Raw genomic sequence first — 15632 nt, forward strand, 5'->3', positions numbered from 1 at the left:
ACAAACTCAGTGTGCCACTCAACCACAGCCCATAAGGCATAATAATGTGCCCAACACCCTAGTCATAAGTGACTCTATAGTCAGGCACACTGATGTTCCACGTACCAGGCTAAATAAGGAGAAAGTTACTGTCACAGCTGCCTGTCTGGTGCCAGGATCCACCACATAACACATGCACTCAGGTCACTCCACAAGTACATATAGGAGTCTGTCATTTTCCATGTTGGTGTGAATGACTTCTCTGGACTACATGAAAAGAAACATGGAGGAGCTCTCCGATCTTGTAGCCCAGGCAGATATGACCCTAGCCCTGTGTAGAATCCGGCCATCACACAGAAAGATACCACAGTACAAGGACAAAATGATTGACTTCAACAACTGGCTAAGCTTCTTGTCTCATTCTAAGGGGATCCAGTATCTGTCTCTGCCTGGGATGACATTATCGACAGACCACGATGCTTGCCCGAGATGGCCTGCACCTGTCGCCCTTGGGATTCCGGATACTGGCTAAGGCTCTTGCCACCCCTATAGTGCCTTTTTTAGGCAAGGTTCAAATGACAAATTCACCGCCGTAACATGTAAAAGCAAGCAAAATCTGAGGTTAATGCTACTCGATGCTAGAAGTCTAAACCTCAAAATGCATTCACTCGAGGCACTCCTTAAAATGGAGAATATCGGCATCTGTGCAGTGACAGAGACGTGGTTCAAGGCTCCAGTGAGCACCCCTGCATTACCGGGCTATAATTCATAACACACCTTTCGGCCACCTAACCTGGACCGAAACACTAAAGGCGGAGGCGTGTCCATATTCAATAAGGATATTCACATCTCCAGGCTAGTTGCTCAGCACAATGCAGCCGAGATTATCCAAATGCAACTAACTCTGGGCAAGACCGCAATCCAAACTGTAACTTGCTACAGATCCCCCACTATGCCCCAGGATTCCCACTCCTCTTTTCTTGATATCCTGGAAAATATTGGGGTACAACCCAACACCCTAATAATGGGCTATTTCAACTACCCCACCATCATCTGGGAAAATTACTCCTGTACTAACTCCTCTGCTCAACATTTTCTGGAATTCATAAATTCCAATGCCTTGGATCAGCTTTATCCACACCCCCACCAGGGGCAACAATATCCTAGACCAGGTCATTACCAACATGGGCGATCGGTGTTCCACACCAGAGGTCAATTTTTTCATTGGTCAGATCCGACCACAAGCTAATCACCATAGATATCCACATTCCACCCCCACCCCCCATTAGGGGAACCACCGTAAAAAAATTTCTCCAAAGCCAACTTCACACTTAAGACAGAAGTGGCAAACTTCACGACACCAATCCAGACGGACAATAGAGGTACGACTGCTGAATCCTACACAAATGCACTTTATAAGCACTTACACAAGTACATGGATCGTTCTATCCCTAACAGAACCAAGATGCTATCCTCCAAAAAAAAGGAAGCCAATCTGGTGGTCCCCTGACAAACTCTACAACAGAAGAAAGAAACTGTTGCAAAAAAAGAATAAAATCCCATGATTGGAGGAACTCCCTGGTCAGCCTCAGTAAGAAGTGGAGATCCCTCATATAATCCTCCAAAGCTAGTTACGAAAACAAAATCCCCACTGATTCTAAAGACAGCCACAATGCGTTCTATAGCTATGTCAAGAATCTCAATGGCAACACTCAGCTCTGAGTTACAGCACAATGGCACTAAATATACAGTACCAACTGATATTGCCAACATCCTAGCAGATAGGTTCAGAGCTAACTTTACCCCCCCACCCCCACCCCATAAAGGGCCCATCTCTATACCAGAAGAATGCAAAGTTCCTGTAATCATGGCTGCACAGGTAAAAACCACACTCTCCAAAGCCAAGAACACAGCATCCATGGGACCTGACAACATCCCAGGCTGCGTTCTACATGAACTACAGAATGAACTGGCACCCCACCTAAGTACCATGTTCAATCATAGCCTCATCTCAGGCTTTGTGCCCACTGAATGGCGCAGAGCGATGGTTATTCCACTCCACAAAGGGGGAGCCACCACGGACCCCGGGAACTACTGCCCCATTAGCCTGACGAGCCTGGTCCGCAAGGCCATGGAAAGTATCATCATGGAACTTGTAAGCAAAGACACTGGTAATCTCCAAAGTCTGGACCCCACCCAGTTCGGGTTTGTAAAAGGCAGATCATGTCTCCTAAACCTGATAAGACTTCTTTGAAACAGTCACCAAAGGCGCAGACGAGGGTAAGGTGGTTCACACAGCCTATCTAGATATTGCCAAGGATTTTGACACCATCCTCCACTCTGGAATTATAGACAAACTCACTAAACTAGGTATAAATCCATATGTCACAAGATGGGTTGCCAAATGGCTCACTGACAGAACCCACACTGTGAAAGTAGCAGACTCCAAATCCGACTTCAGACCAGTAACAAGTGGAGTACCACAAGGTTCAGTCAAGAGTCCTCTCCTGTTTGGCATCTACTTTTCTGAAGTACAGGCTAACACAGAAGGTCTTTGGTTAATGAAGTTCGCAGATGACTGCAAACTAGGAGACATAACTGAAACTCCTAACGATGTGGACATCCTACAAAAGGGCCTCACTGAGACAAATGCCTGGGGTCAAAGCCATGGCCTCAAACTCAATGCCAAAAAATGCATTGTTTTCCCCTTTGGTAAAAACTCTGTACCCATGAGCTACCACATAGGTGGTAGTCTACTTAACACCAAAAGTGTGATAAGAGACCTTGGGACACAGGTGGACAGTAGTCTCTCCTTTGATAATCACATTGCCACAGTAGTGAGGAAATCCTTCTACGTGGCACATCTCATCACAAAAGGTCTCTCATCCAGGAAAAAAAAGAGGTCATTGTTCCCCTCTACTCGTCACTCATTAGATCCATTATAGAGTACAACACCCCTTTTGGCATGTACCTCACAAGACATCTACAACAACTGGAAAGGCCGCAGAAATACCTCACAGAGAGGATTACTGGCCTCAAACAGATGCCCTACGCAGACCATCTTAAAAAACTCCAGCTTTACTCCGTCGCATATTGCTTGCTCAGAGATGATCTCTGCCTAACATACAAAGCTATGTCAAACCCAGAGCTGTTGGACATGCTCCACTTAAAGAAATCCCAATCCCTTCGAGCTACACGCTCTAGGGACCTAAACCTAATCAGAACATGCTGAAGGGATAGATTCCTGTCCCAAAGACTTCCCATACTCTGGAACAAACTAGCTATCTATACCAAACAAAACTCATTAGCACTCTTCAAGAAAAATCTTGATGATTGGATGGGAAATAGGAAATTCACCCCAGGGATCACCTCTGTGGCTCTGCTCGACAGGGGCACAGGAAAATAATTTTCTTGGGTGGCGAAAGCCAGGGTACCTTTTTGGCTAGGCTTGTAAAGGCCCTAGGGCCAATAGCCTAGTACCTACCTACCTATGAACCTATGATCATCCAAATAAGGAGATAGCACAGAAAACAGCCAATAGGAATTAGTGGGTTCCTTCACCCTCCATATAGCTCAGCTGTAAAAGGAAGGGAGAAGGAGGGTGAGATGTGATGCACAGTGACATGGGACAACAGATGCCAAATTATGGTACAACAGATGCCAAATTATGGTAAGTACATAACTTCTACTCTGATGTTGTCCATTTCACTACGCATCATGAATAGGTCAAGAGTCCTCAGCAACATAAAACCCCGGGAGGACCCTATAGAAAGATATGCCAGAGTACCGTGGTAGCAAAGGATGCTGTTCCCAGAGATAATGTCCAGCTTGTAGTGAGATACAAAAGTGTGAGCTGTGGACCAAGCAGCTGCAGTGCAAATTTCATCAACTGAGGTTCTTGCAGAAAAGGCAGACGAAGCAGACATAGACATGGTAGAATGGTCTCTCACTGGACGGGAAAGTTGTTTTCCCTGCTGGACATGAGCTGTAGCAATACAATTCACAATCCATTTCGCTAAGATAACTTTAGAAATTGCCTAACCTGTTTGGAGAAAAGGCAATGAACAGTTTGTCTGACTTCCTGTGATCTCTAGTTTTATGTAGGTAAAAATGCAGCTGTCTATGCACAATACTCTCTCTCTTACTGCAGTGATTAGGAAAGAATATGGGTAGCTGGATAGTCTAATATTTGACTCAGAAGCTACTTTTGGGATGAAAGAAGGGTTCTTTCGAAGAGAAACTATCTCTTAAGAAAGAGATATATGGAGGACGAGAAGACAGGGCTTACAATTCTGACATCACTCTGACTGAAATAATGGCCACCAGAAAGGCAGTCTTCCATGACAAACATTTTAAGTCACATTAGCCAGCAGGTTTGAAAGGTTTCCATGTCAGTTCTTGATGCATTAAAGTAAGGATCCTTCTCAATCGGCAACCTAAGGCGAAAAATACCTTTCATAAAGGCCCGACATAACTTTGACGTGGAAAGAGGATGGAAAACTAGCATCCTTCCCCACACAGAAGTTGTAAATAGCAGAAAGTTGCAACTTGATGGTGGGAAAGACAGCTCCAAGCTGAAACAGTGAAGCAAGAATCATCAAAATGTAAGGGATAGAAGCAGAAAAAGGGATGATATTTCTCTGAGAGGCCCAAATAGAAAATCTCTTCCATTTGCTACAATATACTTTCTTGGTAGAGGACTTTTGAGAAGCAAGCATGATTTTGCAGACTGGGAAAGCTAGACTGGATTTTTGTGAGATCACTGGAAATGGAGGAACCAAGCAGTTAGTTTGAGGGATCATAGATTGGGGATCTGGCATTCTGATGGGTGAGATATCAGATCCTGCTTGGAATCCAGTACCCATGCAGGATACCTGCAATGAGACTGCAGGAAGGGAAACCATACCTGGCGAGATCAATACGGGGCAATTAGGCTTAGAATAGGTCTTTAACCTGTGGGCTTTTCGAAGAACTTTGGGTATCAGGGGAACAGGTGGGCAAGCACAGAGGAGACCCAAGGGCCAATCGTGGACTAGAGCATCCCTGGGTGACTCCCCAAAAGGAGGCATCAGAGCGAATTACATGCTGCACTTGTTGTTTAGGGGAGAGGCAAAGTTGTCGTAGGAAGGCGGGCCCCAGCAGCTGAATATCTGCTCCACTGCTGATTGGTTCAGAGACCACTCATGTAGCCTGAAAATCAATCTGCCGAGTCTGTCTGCAAGAACGCTGGATTCCCCCAGGATGTGCATTGCAATGAGAAAGTGGTTTGAAGAAATTGCCCATTCCCAAACCTTCACAGCCTCCCTGCACAATGGGTGCGAACGGGTCCCACATGTTGTCAGTCATAATTGCAATAGTTCCCAGAGTAAGAAGGTCCTTAAAGGCTTGCAAAGTGAGGAGGACCACCCTCATCTCCAGAATATTTATGTGCAGCTTGGTCACTAAACTGGACCACATGCCTTGAACCGTCCTTCCCTAGAAATGCCCCCCCCCCCGCCCCAACAGGGAGGCATCCTCCATGACCACCATGGCCAAAGAAGTGGGAAGAATGAATGGCCTTTCGAGACGGAAACTGTTTGTTAATGCCCACCACTGGATATGGTGCCTGCACAGAGTGAGTCTGACTGGAGCTGACAGCAGATGACACCGAATACACCATTGTACCACTAGCGTCCATTGAAGAATTCGCAAAATCTGGCCAGGGATACCAAAAGAATGGCAGCTGACATTGATCCCAGGGTCATGAGGACCAGTCAAGCTGGTGGATTGGAAGCGTCTCATAAGACATGAATCTGCTCTCTCAGGGATAAGATTCGTTGAGAGGGAAGGGCTGCTACTTGCGTTACTGTGTTTAGCTGTGTCCCTATGAACTCAATCTCCTCTACCGCAGAAACTTGAATTTCGTCATATCTGTTGTGATACCCAGGTGGCGAAACAGACACAAGATGAACTGGATAGCTTGGAGTAGTTGATGCCTTGTGGGTGCCGTCAGGAGCCAATCGGCCAGGTAAGGAAACACCTGGAATCCTTGCAGATGAAGCTGATCTGCAACCACTGCCATGTATTTGAACACTGGGGAGGGTGGTGGTGAGGCTAAAGGGCAGTGCTCTGAACTGATAATGATTGGCTCCCAGCCAGGGCAGAAATCTCATGCAATACCCATCTATTTTGATATTATACTACGCGTCCTGGAGATGTACATAGCACATCCAGTTGTCCTTGCATAGCAGCAGCAGAATGGTTCAGGGACCACTTGTATTCTGAAAATCAATCTGCTGAGTCTGTCTGTAAGAATGCTGGATTCCTCCAGGATGTGTATTGGAATGAGAAAGTGGTTTGAAGAAATTGCCCATTCCCAAACCCTCACTGCCTCCCTGCACAACGGGTGTGAACGAGTCGCCTCCTGCTTGATGTACCAAACCACTGATATGTTGTCAATCATAATTGCAATAGTTCCCAGAGTAAGATGGTCCTTAAAGGCTTGCAAAGCGAGAAGGACCGCCCTCATCTCCAGAATATTTGTGTGCAACTTGGTCTCTAAACTGGACCACGTGCCTTGAACCGCCCTTCCCTGGAAATACCCCCCCCAACAGGGAGGCGTCCTCCATGATCACCATGGTCGGGAAGAATGAATGGCCTTCCAAAATGGAGGCTGTTCATTAATGCCCACCACTAGATATGGTGCCTGCACAGAGTGAGTCTGACTGGAGCTGACAGAGGATGACACCGAATACACCACTGGACCACTAGAATTCGCAAAATATGGCCAGGGGTACCAAAAGAATGGCAGCTGACATTGATCCCAGGGTCATGAGGACCAGTCAAGCTGGTGGATTGGAAGCGTCTCATAAGACATGAATCTGCTCTCTCAGGGATAAGATTCGTTGAGAGGGAAAGGCTGCTACTTGCGTTACTGTGTTTAGCTGTGTCCCTATGAACTCTATCTCCTCTACCGCAGAAACTTGAATTTCGTCATATCTGCTGTGATACCCGGGTGGTGAAACAGATGCAAGATGAACTGGACAGCTTGGAGTAGTTGATGCCTTGTGGGTGCCGTCAGGAGCCAATCGGCCAGGTAAGGAAACACCTGGAATCCTTGCAGATGAAGCTGATCTACAACCACTGCCAAGCATTTGAACACTGGGGTGGGCGGTGGTGAGGCTAATGGGCAGTGCTCTGAACTTATAATGATTGGCTCCAAGCTAGAAGGGCAGAAATCTCCTGGAGTACCCATCTATTTTGATATTAGACTATGCGTCCTGGAGATGTACATAGTACATCCAGTTGTCCTTGCACAGCAGTGGCAGAATGGACTGCACCGTAACCATGTGGAACTTCGTCCACCTTCCAAACAGATTCAGACTGCTCAAATCCAAAATGGGTCGAAGGTCTTCTGTCTTCTTTGGCACCAGAAAGAAGTGTGAGTAAGTTCTGCACCCTTGTTGTTTGGTGGGGACCTGCTAGACGACTTTTGTTTATAAGTTTTTGAACTTCTAGAAAGGCACTCTCCCTCTGATTGGGTGGCATGTCAGGGAGACACCTGTCGAAACTGGGAGGAGGAAGGCAAAAGGGAATGTAGTAACATCTGGAAATTATACTCAATACCCAGGTGTCCCTTGTTATGTCTGTCCAGGCTTCTGGGTGTAAAGAAAGTCTGCCCCCAACTGCCTACACAGTAGGACAGTTGGGCAGCGCTTCAGGAGCGCTGGAAGGACCTGTTAGAGAAAGATTCCCCCAAATCCTAATTTTGTGGACCCTCTCCCTCTGGGATGGCATCTACAATTGAACCATCTCCCTCTGCCTCGAGAAGATTAATCTTGCGAGTCAGGAAAGGGCCCCAGGGATTTACGGAACGTTTTCTTCCCACTCTGCTGGTTCCTGGAGAAGGTCCGTTGGGGCATGGGGGAAACTTGATCACTACAGCAGATAGGGTCTTGCCTTCCTGTTCACTGTGGGTTAAGAGTTTCTTTAACTGAGGCCCCAAACAAAGAAGAGCCGTCAAAAGGGGTGTTAATGAACGATGCCTTAAAGGGCTCCACAAACCTGCAAAGTCTCATCCAGACAGGTCTCCTAGGGCCTATGCCTGAACCAGACGCTTCTGAGGTACCTTCTGCCACATGGGAGATTTAAACTCATCCAGGAATTGGCCATGGAGGACATAGTAGTCAGCTGAGGAGAGACCTTTTTATAATCTTTCCTCAGACAGTGACTGCGACAGAGAGGGGATTTCCTTAAATCAAATCTCTCTGAAGGCATGTGAAATGTGCCAAGTACTTCACTGCTCTCACCGAGAATGTGGCTGAGGCATACACATGCTTCCCGTGCCTGTCCAAAGCCATAGACTCCTTGTTTGGGGATGAACAGTGGAGCTCTGTCCAGCTAGTTCCTTTCTGGTGGCTGCCAACACCACAATGGCATCAGCTGAAACACCTTTACTCCAAAAGGTGAGGTCAGTGGGTGGGCTAAGATACTTATCCGCACGTTTGGGAATTAGTTCCATCATGTCAGGCTCTTTCCAAGCCCGGCAGGCGATGAAGTCAATGAGCTTATCCACCAGTGGGGTCATCCAGGATATCAATGGGCCCATCCAGAATCCCTTCAGAAACGCTCACTCCTCCGAGGAAGAGGTTTGGGAAAACCATCCACCCTTGTGCTTCACAATTTCTAGGATATCCCCGATGGAAATATGGGGTCGAAATTGGGGGGACTCTGCCTCTGTCGAAATCAGTGTCCTCTGTCAATTTCTCCAAAGGGGAGTCTCGGCGCTTCCTCTTGCATTGATACTTCCGAGGAGCCTACTCCACTGGGTACTCAGGGGAGAACTCAGAAGCCCTTGCTGAGATACAGGCTGAAGGCTTTCTGGGAGAAGCTGACCATGGATGTGATGAATGCAAGCAAAGCCCTGATCCGCTGAAGAATGTGTAGGCTTGGCAGAGGAGGGGCAGTGTCTCTAGGAATAGAGAATGCCCTCTCTGCCTCCTGTAAGGCCGACGATACCAAAAGGACACGTCACTCTGCCCCAGTGGCAGAGACCTCCAAGGGAGAGAAGGACAAGGTCATCCTGGATCAGACACCTCCGGAAGGCACTGGTCTCGAGCTGCCAAAGGCCGAGTCCCCCAAAAAGGTTGGAGTAGACACCGACCCTGAGGACTCAGTACCGACCTCTCAGGTCCAGGACTTGCTAGACTCCAAAAGGAGTGGAGCCAAGCTGGTCTGTGACACTGAGTCAAGGAAAACGTTATTCCATGCTTAGATGCCTGTCCACTGGGGAGAGCATGGCCCTGCGGCTCCAAAACAGAAGATCAGATCAGAGGAGGAGGTTGTAGTATAGCAGACAGAGCTCTCGTGGATCCAGCATGGGTCTGAGAAGGCAAGATCCCCAGCTGGATCTAGGTTTCGAGGAAACTTATCACCCAATCTATATCGGAGTGGGACAGCCGAGAGGATCTACAGGACACAGATGAGTGCGTGAACCTAGCTGGCAACACGGTAGACCAGCCAGCCCCGGAGAGGTGAGAGGGATTTACTCCATCCTGGAGTCTGGCTCTGAGACCTCCTATCCTGGCGAACCTGACTAGGAGTCTGTTCCGGAGAGGAGGAGCTGTGGACTTGATAGGGTACTTGGACCTGAAGTCTGAGGATCTGGCAGAGATGACATGGTGAAAGAAAGCTCCATTGGATCAGAGGGTCTTCTCAGATCTGGAGAGAAATGAGAACCCAACTGATCTGAGGAAGACGGATCCAAGAATCTTCTCTTCTCAGGAGTAGAAGACGTTGTCCCCTGAGAAACAGAAGGGGCACGCTTCTTAGCTAAGGGGGTCTGGGCTCCAGAAGCCAGAAGATGACCTCGCAGGATAAGTTCACAGCTTTGGTCTGCAAGGACCCAGGGGTTGAAGGCTGAACAGATGTCACACAGCATCCCCAAGTGCCCTGGACCCAAGTAATATAGGCACCTCTTGTGGGCATGAGACTGGAGGATCTTATACCCACAACAGGCACACTTCTTAAAACCAGAGGCTTGTCAGAGATGCTGGCTAGCACTCGCACAACACTCACACACGCACAAGGTCTGCAGGCAAGTACTACTACACTAACTAAAAAATATGGGAAAAGTTTTTTTTTTTTTTTTTGGAAATAGGAAAAGAGAGAGAGAGTAACAAAGAAGGAAGGAGTAGAAGGAAGGCAGGAAGAAACCTTAATACCAGCGACAACTACCAACAGGAAAAACCCAAAACGGAAGGGGGAGGCTAACAGCAGAAGAACAGACAGGACTATTAAAGAGCTAGAAAACTACCAGGAGAAAGAAATTTACAGAAAAAAGTAAAAAATACCACTTAACTGAAAAAGGCTTGGAAATCGCATCCGTGCTGAAAGGTAGCAAACGAAATATGAAGGTCTGAAAAGGAATGAGGCATTGTGGGAGTGGGAGGAGTTTAAGGCTCAGATAATGTGTAGCTGGAAGAGTTGGCAGAGTCGGATCAGAGGACAGATCTGAAGACCCACTCGTAATGCATAGTGAAATGGAAGTCAGATTTTGCCTTTTTGCCTCCTATTCCAATCCATCCAGTCCCTTTTCTTCATACCTATTAATTTATGCTTTAAATTTTCTCTCCTCTCTAGACTATATGAAGAGAGACATGACTGAACTCGCTGAATATGTTGTCCCAGGCAGTATTGTCCCTAACCTTAAACAGCATTCTACAGTCACCCAGAATGATGCCTCAAAAAAAATGACTAACAATTGGCTTAGTTTCTGGTGTCATTCCAGGGGAATCCAGTACCTAACAGCCTGGGAAGATATGATTGACAGACCACGATGCTTTGCCAAAGATGGCCTGCATCTGTCTCACTTGGGCTTCAGGCAAAGGCACTTGCCTCTCCACACAGTGACGTTTATAGAAAAAGTGATGAGGTTAAAACTACCAACATAAAAATTTCAACAAAACACAAATTAAAGGTCATGCTGCTAAACGCCACGAGTCTAAACATGAAACTACAATCATTGCAAGCATTTTTTACCCTGGAAAATGCTGACATCTGTGCAGTCACAGAAACCTGGTTCAAAACTGCGGGGAGCACCCCAGCCATAACTAGTTACTCATCCTATCATACATTCAGACCCCAAACTGTGGGCAGTAAAGCCAAAGGCGGTGGCGTTTCAATATATATTAAAGACATGCACACCTCCAGGCTGGTCAAACATTACGACTTACAGGAGACACTCCAGGTGCAGTTAACCATTGACAAGACCCCTATACAAATCATAGCTAGCTACCAGCCCCAAATCAGACTACAGATGCCCACTCTGCCTATCTAGATCTCTTTGAATCCATCAAGACTCAACCCTTTACTCTGATCCTAGGTGACTAACAACTCAAACATAGACTGGAAGAAAGTACAGTTGTGTACACTTGCCATAAATGTAGATGTCCGAGTGTATTCACTGTTGCAGTCATCACATTTGGGTAATCTGCTGGCAGGTTGCCCTCAGTCGGCCTGAATTCCAAAGTCTTGGGTCCTGCGTCGGTTGCTGTCTTTTCTTCCATGGCGTCAGGTCATCAGGGGGATAAAACATAAAGCCGACGCCATTTTCTTTAGTTTTTCTTGCCCCCGATGTCAGGTGCCCCCAAAAAAGGTAGCAAAAAAAAAAAAAAAATTAAATAAAAATAAAAAATATATATATCTATATATACATATATATATATATATATATATATATATATATATATATATATATATATATATATATATATATATATATACATACACACACACACATGCATCAATATAAACTTTACCTTCATCTACAAGCAAATACACCACATAGGTTGTAGAAGATAGAGAAGGAAAGATAAACTCCAGAATGACAGGGGGATGGCAGGAGGGTAACCTGGACTGCAACAGTGAATACACTCGAACATCTACATTTATGGTAAGTGTACACAACTGTACTATGTTCTTCGTGTTTCACTGTTGCAGTCATTACATTTGGGTAGAATCCCAAAGCTATGGTTGGGAGGCTGGAGCTAAACAGCATTAGGTGTGGCTATAAGGCCCTGCAGAACTGCAGTTGCAAAGCCTGCTCTGGACTTAGAGTAGAGAGGTAAATGATAATGCTTTGTAAAGGTGTGAACAGAACTCCAAGTATCAGCCTCTAGAATGTCTTTGGTTGGTACTCCTCTGAGAAAGGCTGCTGAAGTAGCAGCAGCTCTGGTGGAATGAGACCTAATGCCCTTGGGCACAGGTTTACCATGGTGTAGGTAGCAGAAACGGATGCAGTGGCTTATCCACTTTGAAATTGTCTGCTTTGAAATAGCCTTTCCTTCTGATCCTGCAGCATATGACACCAGTAATTGCTCAGTTTTTCTTAGAGCTTTAGTCCTGCTCAAGTAGAATCTTAGCTGTATGTGTACGTCCAAGGAATCCAGAATTCTCTCCCCCTCGTTCTGCGGATTTGGATAAAAGGTTGGCAGATGAATTGTTTGGTTGAGCCACACTGGAAACCACCTTAGGCATAAAAGTAGGATTTGTCCTCAGAGACACCCTGTCTGTGTAAAATATGATAAAAGGTTCTACAGCCATGAGGGCCTGTAGCTCTGAAACTCTTCTTGTTGAAGTAATTGCTAGTAGCACAGCTGTTTTACATAAGAACTTTATACCAGCGGTAGCAGCTGGTTCAAATGGAGGCAGGATGAGCTTTTCCAACACATAATTGAGGTCCCATGAGGTAATGGTGATCTTCTAGGAGGCCTTAAATTTTTGACTCCTGTAAGATACTGCTTTAGTAAAGGATGAGAAAAGATTGGTGGCTCTGTATTGTAAAAAGCCGAAATGGCAGAGGCATGGATTTTAATTGATGAGAAAGATAGGCCTTTGTCAAGCATCTCAGTTAAGTATTGTAATATCTGAGTAATATTTGGTTCTGCTGTATTGGTTCCTTGTGCTTGATTCCAAGCACAGAATCTCTTCCATTTATCAGCATAAGACTTTCTAGTACTAGGCATTCTGGCTTCCAAAATGACATCCATCACAGCTTTACTGAGAGGTGCTGTTTGTATAACAACATGATCAGCCATGCTGCCAGGTTCAGTGTCTGTAGTTAATTGTGTAAGATCAGATTGTTTTGCTGGGACAGTAGTTGAGGTCTTTGAGGTAAGGTCCAAGCTCGGTATTGAGACAAGTTCCTTAGGACTGGGTACCAGTACTGGCGGGGCCAGTCCGGGCAATTAGTATCATCATTGGTTTCTCTTGTCTTACTTTTAAGGAGGACCTTGGGGAGAAGAGGCAGAGGAAGAAAGGCGTAAACTGACAGTTTTTTTCCAACTGAAGGATAGGACGTCCACTTTCCATGCTTGTCTGTGATAAGTCCTTGTGCAGAATCTTTTCAATTGATAATTTTGAGGGGAGGCAAATAGATCTAGGTCTGGGCTCCTCCATTTCTCTGTTATCAAGCTGAAGACTTGTGGATTTAGTTTCCACTCGTGACGATCCATAAGGTTTCTGCTTAAATCGTCTGCCAGTGTATTTTGTTTTCCTGGCAGGAATTGAGCTTGAAGGTGTATTTGGTAGGTCAAAGCTGTGTCCCACAGTGCCATGGCTAATCTGCAAAGGGGGTATGAGTGTGTGCCCCCTTGCTCGTTTATATACCACATGACTGTGGTGTTGTCCCTCTTTATCAGTAGTTGTCCTGGATGAAGTCCTTGAAGGCTGTTAGGGCATTTTGAACAACTAGCATCTCTTTCTGGTTGATATGTAGATGCATTTGTTTTGGGGTCCATATGCCCTGAATGCATCTTCCTGCCATGTGGGCCCCCCAGGCATAATGCGAGGAGTCTGTTAAGGTTTGGCTGGCAGGGGGGAGAGTGAAGGCCCGTCCCATGTTTTGGTGACATGCCTTTGCCCACCATAGAAACTCCTGTTGTAGGCAGGGAATGAGAGGAATCATTGCTTCCAGACTGTGAGTATGTTGACTCCATAAACTTTTCAGGTACCATTGAAGTTTCCTCATATGCAGTCTTGCATATGGAATCAGTAGGATGCAGGATGCCATGAAGCCCAGAGCCTGCACAATTTGTCGTGCAGACAACTGGGTTTTTGTTGCCATCAGTTTGAAGTAAGTAGTCAGTTGCCTTTGCTTGTCTGGCGTGAGGTAAGCCATCTGGGCAGTTGCATTCAAGCTTGCAGCCAGGAATGTTATCTTTTGAGAGGGTAGCAGTTGTGATTTCACATTTATTGTGTACCCTAAGCATGTTAGAAGCCTTTTCACAAACACCAGGTGTCGAAGAAGAATGTCCTTGTTCTTTGCTTGAATGAGACAGTCGTCTAAGTAAGGATATATTTGTATACTTCTTTGTCTGCAAAATGCAATTACTGGTGCCAGGCACTTTGTAAAGACCCTGGGCGCAGTAGATAAGCCAAAGGGCAGTGCAGAAAATTGGTAATACATTAAGCCAGCCTTGAATCTGAGGTATCTTCTGCACGACTGTCTTATTGGGACATGCAGGTATGCCTCTTTTAGGTCTAGTGTCACCAGCCAAGCATTCTAGCCCAGCATGGGCAGAAGCTGCTGCAAAGTCAGCATATTGAATTTTGGAATGTCCAGGTACGTGTTCAAAATCGATAAATCCAGTATGGGCCGCCAGGCCTTGTCCTTTCTGGGTACCAGGAACAGTCTTGAGTAAAAACCTTGTCCTTTTTTCTGTTCTGGTACTGGCTGAGTGACCCCCATATCCATGAGGGACGTAACCTGTTTTTGTGCCTCTGCTCATTGATTCTTTTGGCAGATCTGGCCAACCATTTGCCATTGGCAGTGTGTTGAAATGGAATCTCTATCCCTGTGATACTATGTTTAGTACCCACTTGTCCTGGGTTATTAACTGCTAATTTTGAGCAAAAAGTGCTAACTTTCCCCCTATGGGTGCTGCCAAAAGATAAGTGCTTGATGTAGGCAGAGGGAAGTCATTGGGATTGTTTTCTGTAGGTTTGTGCTTTATCTCCTCCAGATTTGGAGGTAGAAGCACCCCATTGCTTTGACGTGTATGAATCTTGCGCCTGGTATCTGGAACCCTTAGGGCGCCTGGATTTGCCCCTTTGAGCTCTGACACAGGAAAGGACCAATTTTTTGTAAGCCAGTGTCTACTGAATCTTGGTGGCTGCACTTGTAAGACGTCTTTAACAGTTTGCTTAGACTTAGCTTTGTCTTCCATTTTCTTTAAAACTTCTTCTGCCTTAATACCAAACAGAGAATCGTGCTGTAAAGGTGCATCTAGCAATTTAGCTTTAACATGATCAGGCAAATTTTGTTACTTTAACCAGGCATACCTCCTAATCACAGATCCAGTAACTGCGGCCCTGCAGGAGGCCTTTAAGGAATCAAAACCACATTGCAAAGTATGCTTTCCAACTTGTTCAGCTGCATGCAATAATTCCTGCAATTTTTTATTTTCTGCACATTCTGAAATCATCATCATTTTCTGTTTCAGCAATCCCATAACATGTTGTTGGTACTGTAGCATATGAAATTGACAGTTTAAGACCCTGATTGCCAAGGTTGCAGATGTATAAACCTTTGTTCTCCATCTGTCTAGTGCCCTTGAATCTCTGTCAGAGGGGTAGGATTTTTTGCTGTTGAGGCCCTTAACTCCCTTTGGACC

General features: G+C 45.8%; 1 protein-coding gene across 1 annotated transcript in view; it reads right to left on the reverse strand.

Annotated features, from left to right (window-relative positions):
• Positions 1–15632, reverse strand: part of SMARCD1 (SWI/SNF related, matrix associated, actin dependent regulator of chromatin, subfamily d, member 1) — a 1197111-nt gene that overhangs the window by 163739 nt on the left and 1017740 nt on the right. The window lies entirely within an intron of this gene.

This window comes from Protopterus annectens, chromosome 9.part0 (assembly GCF_019279795.1).
Source record: "Protopterus annectens isolate FY-2018-M chromosome 9.part0, PAN1.0, whole genome shotgun sequence".
In the NCBI taxonomy this organism is placed as follows: domain Eukaryota; kingdom Metazoa; phylum Chordata; order Ceratodontiformes; family Protopteridae; genus Protopterus; species Protopterus annectens.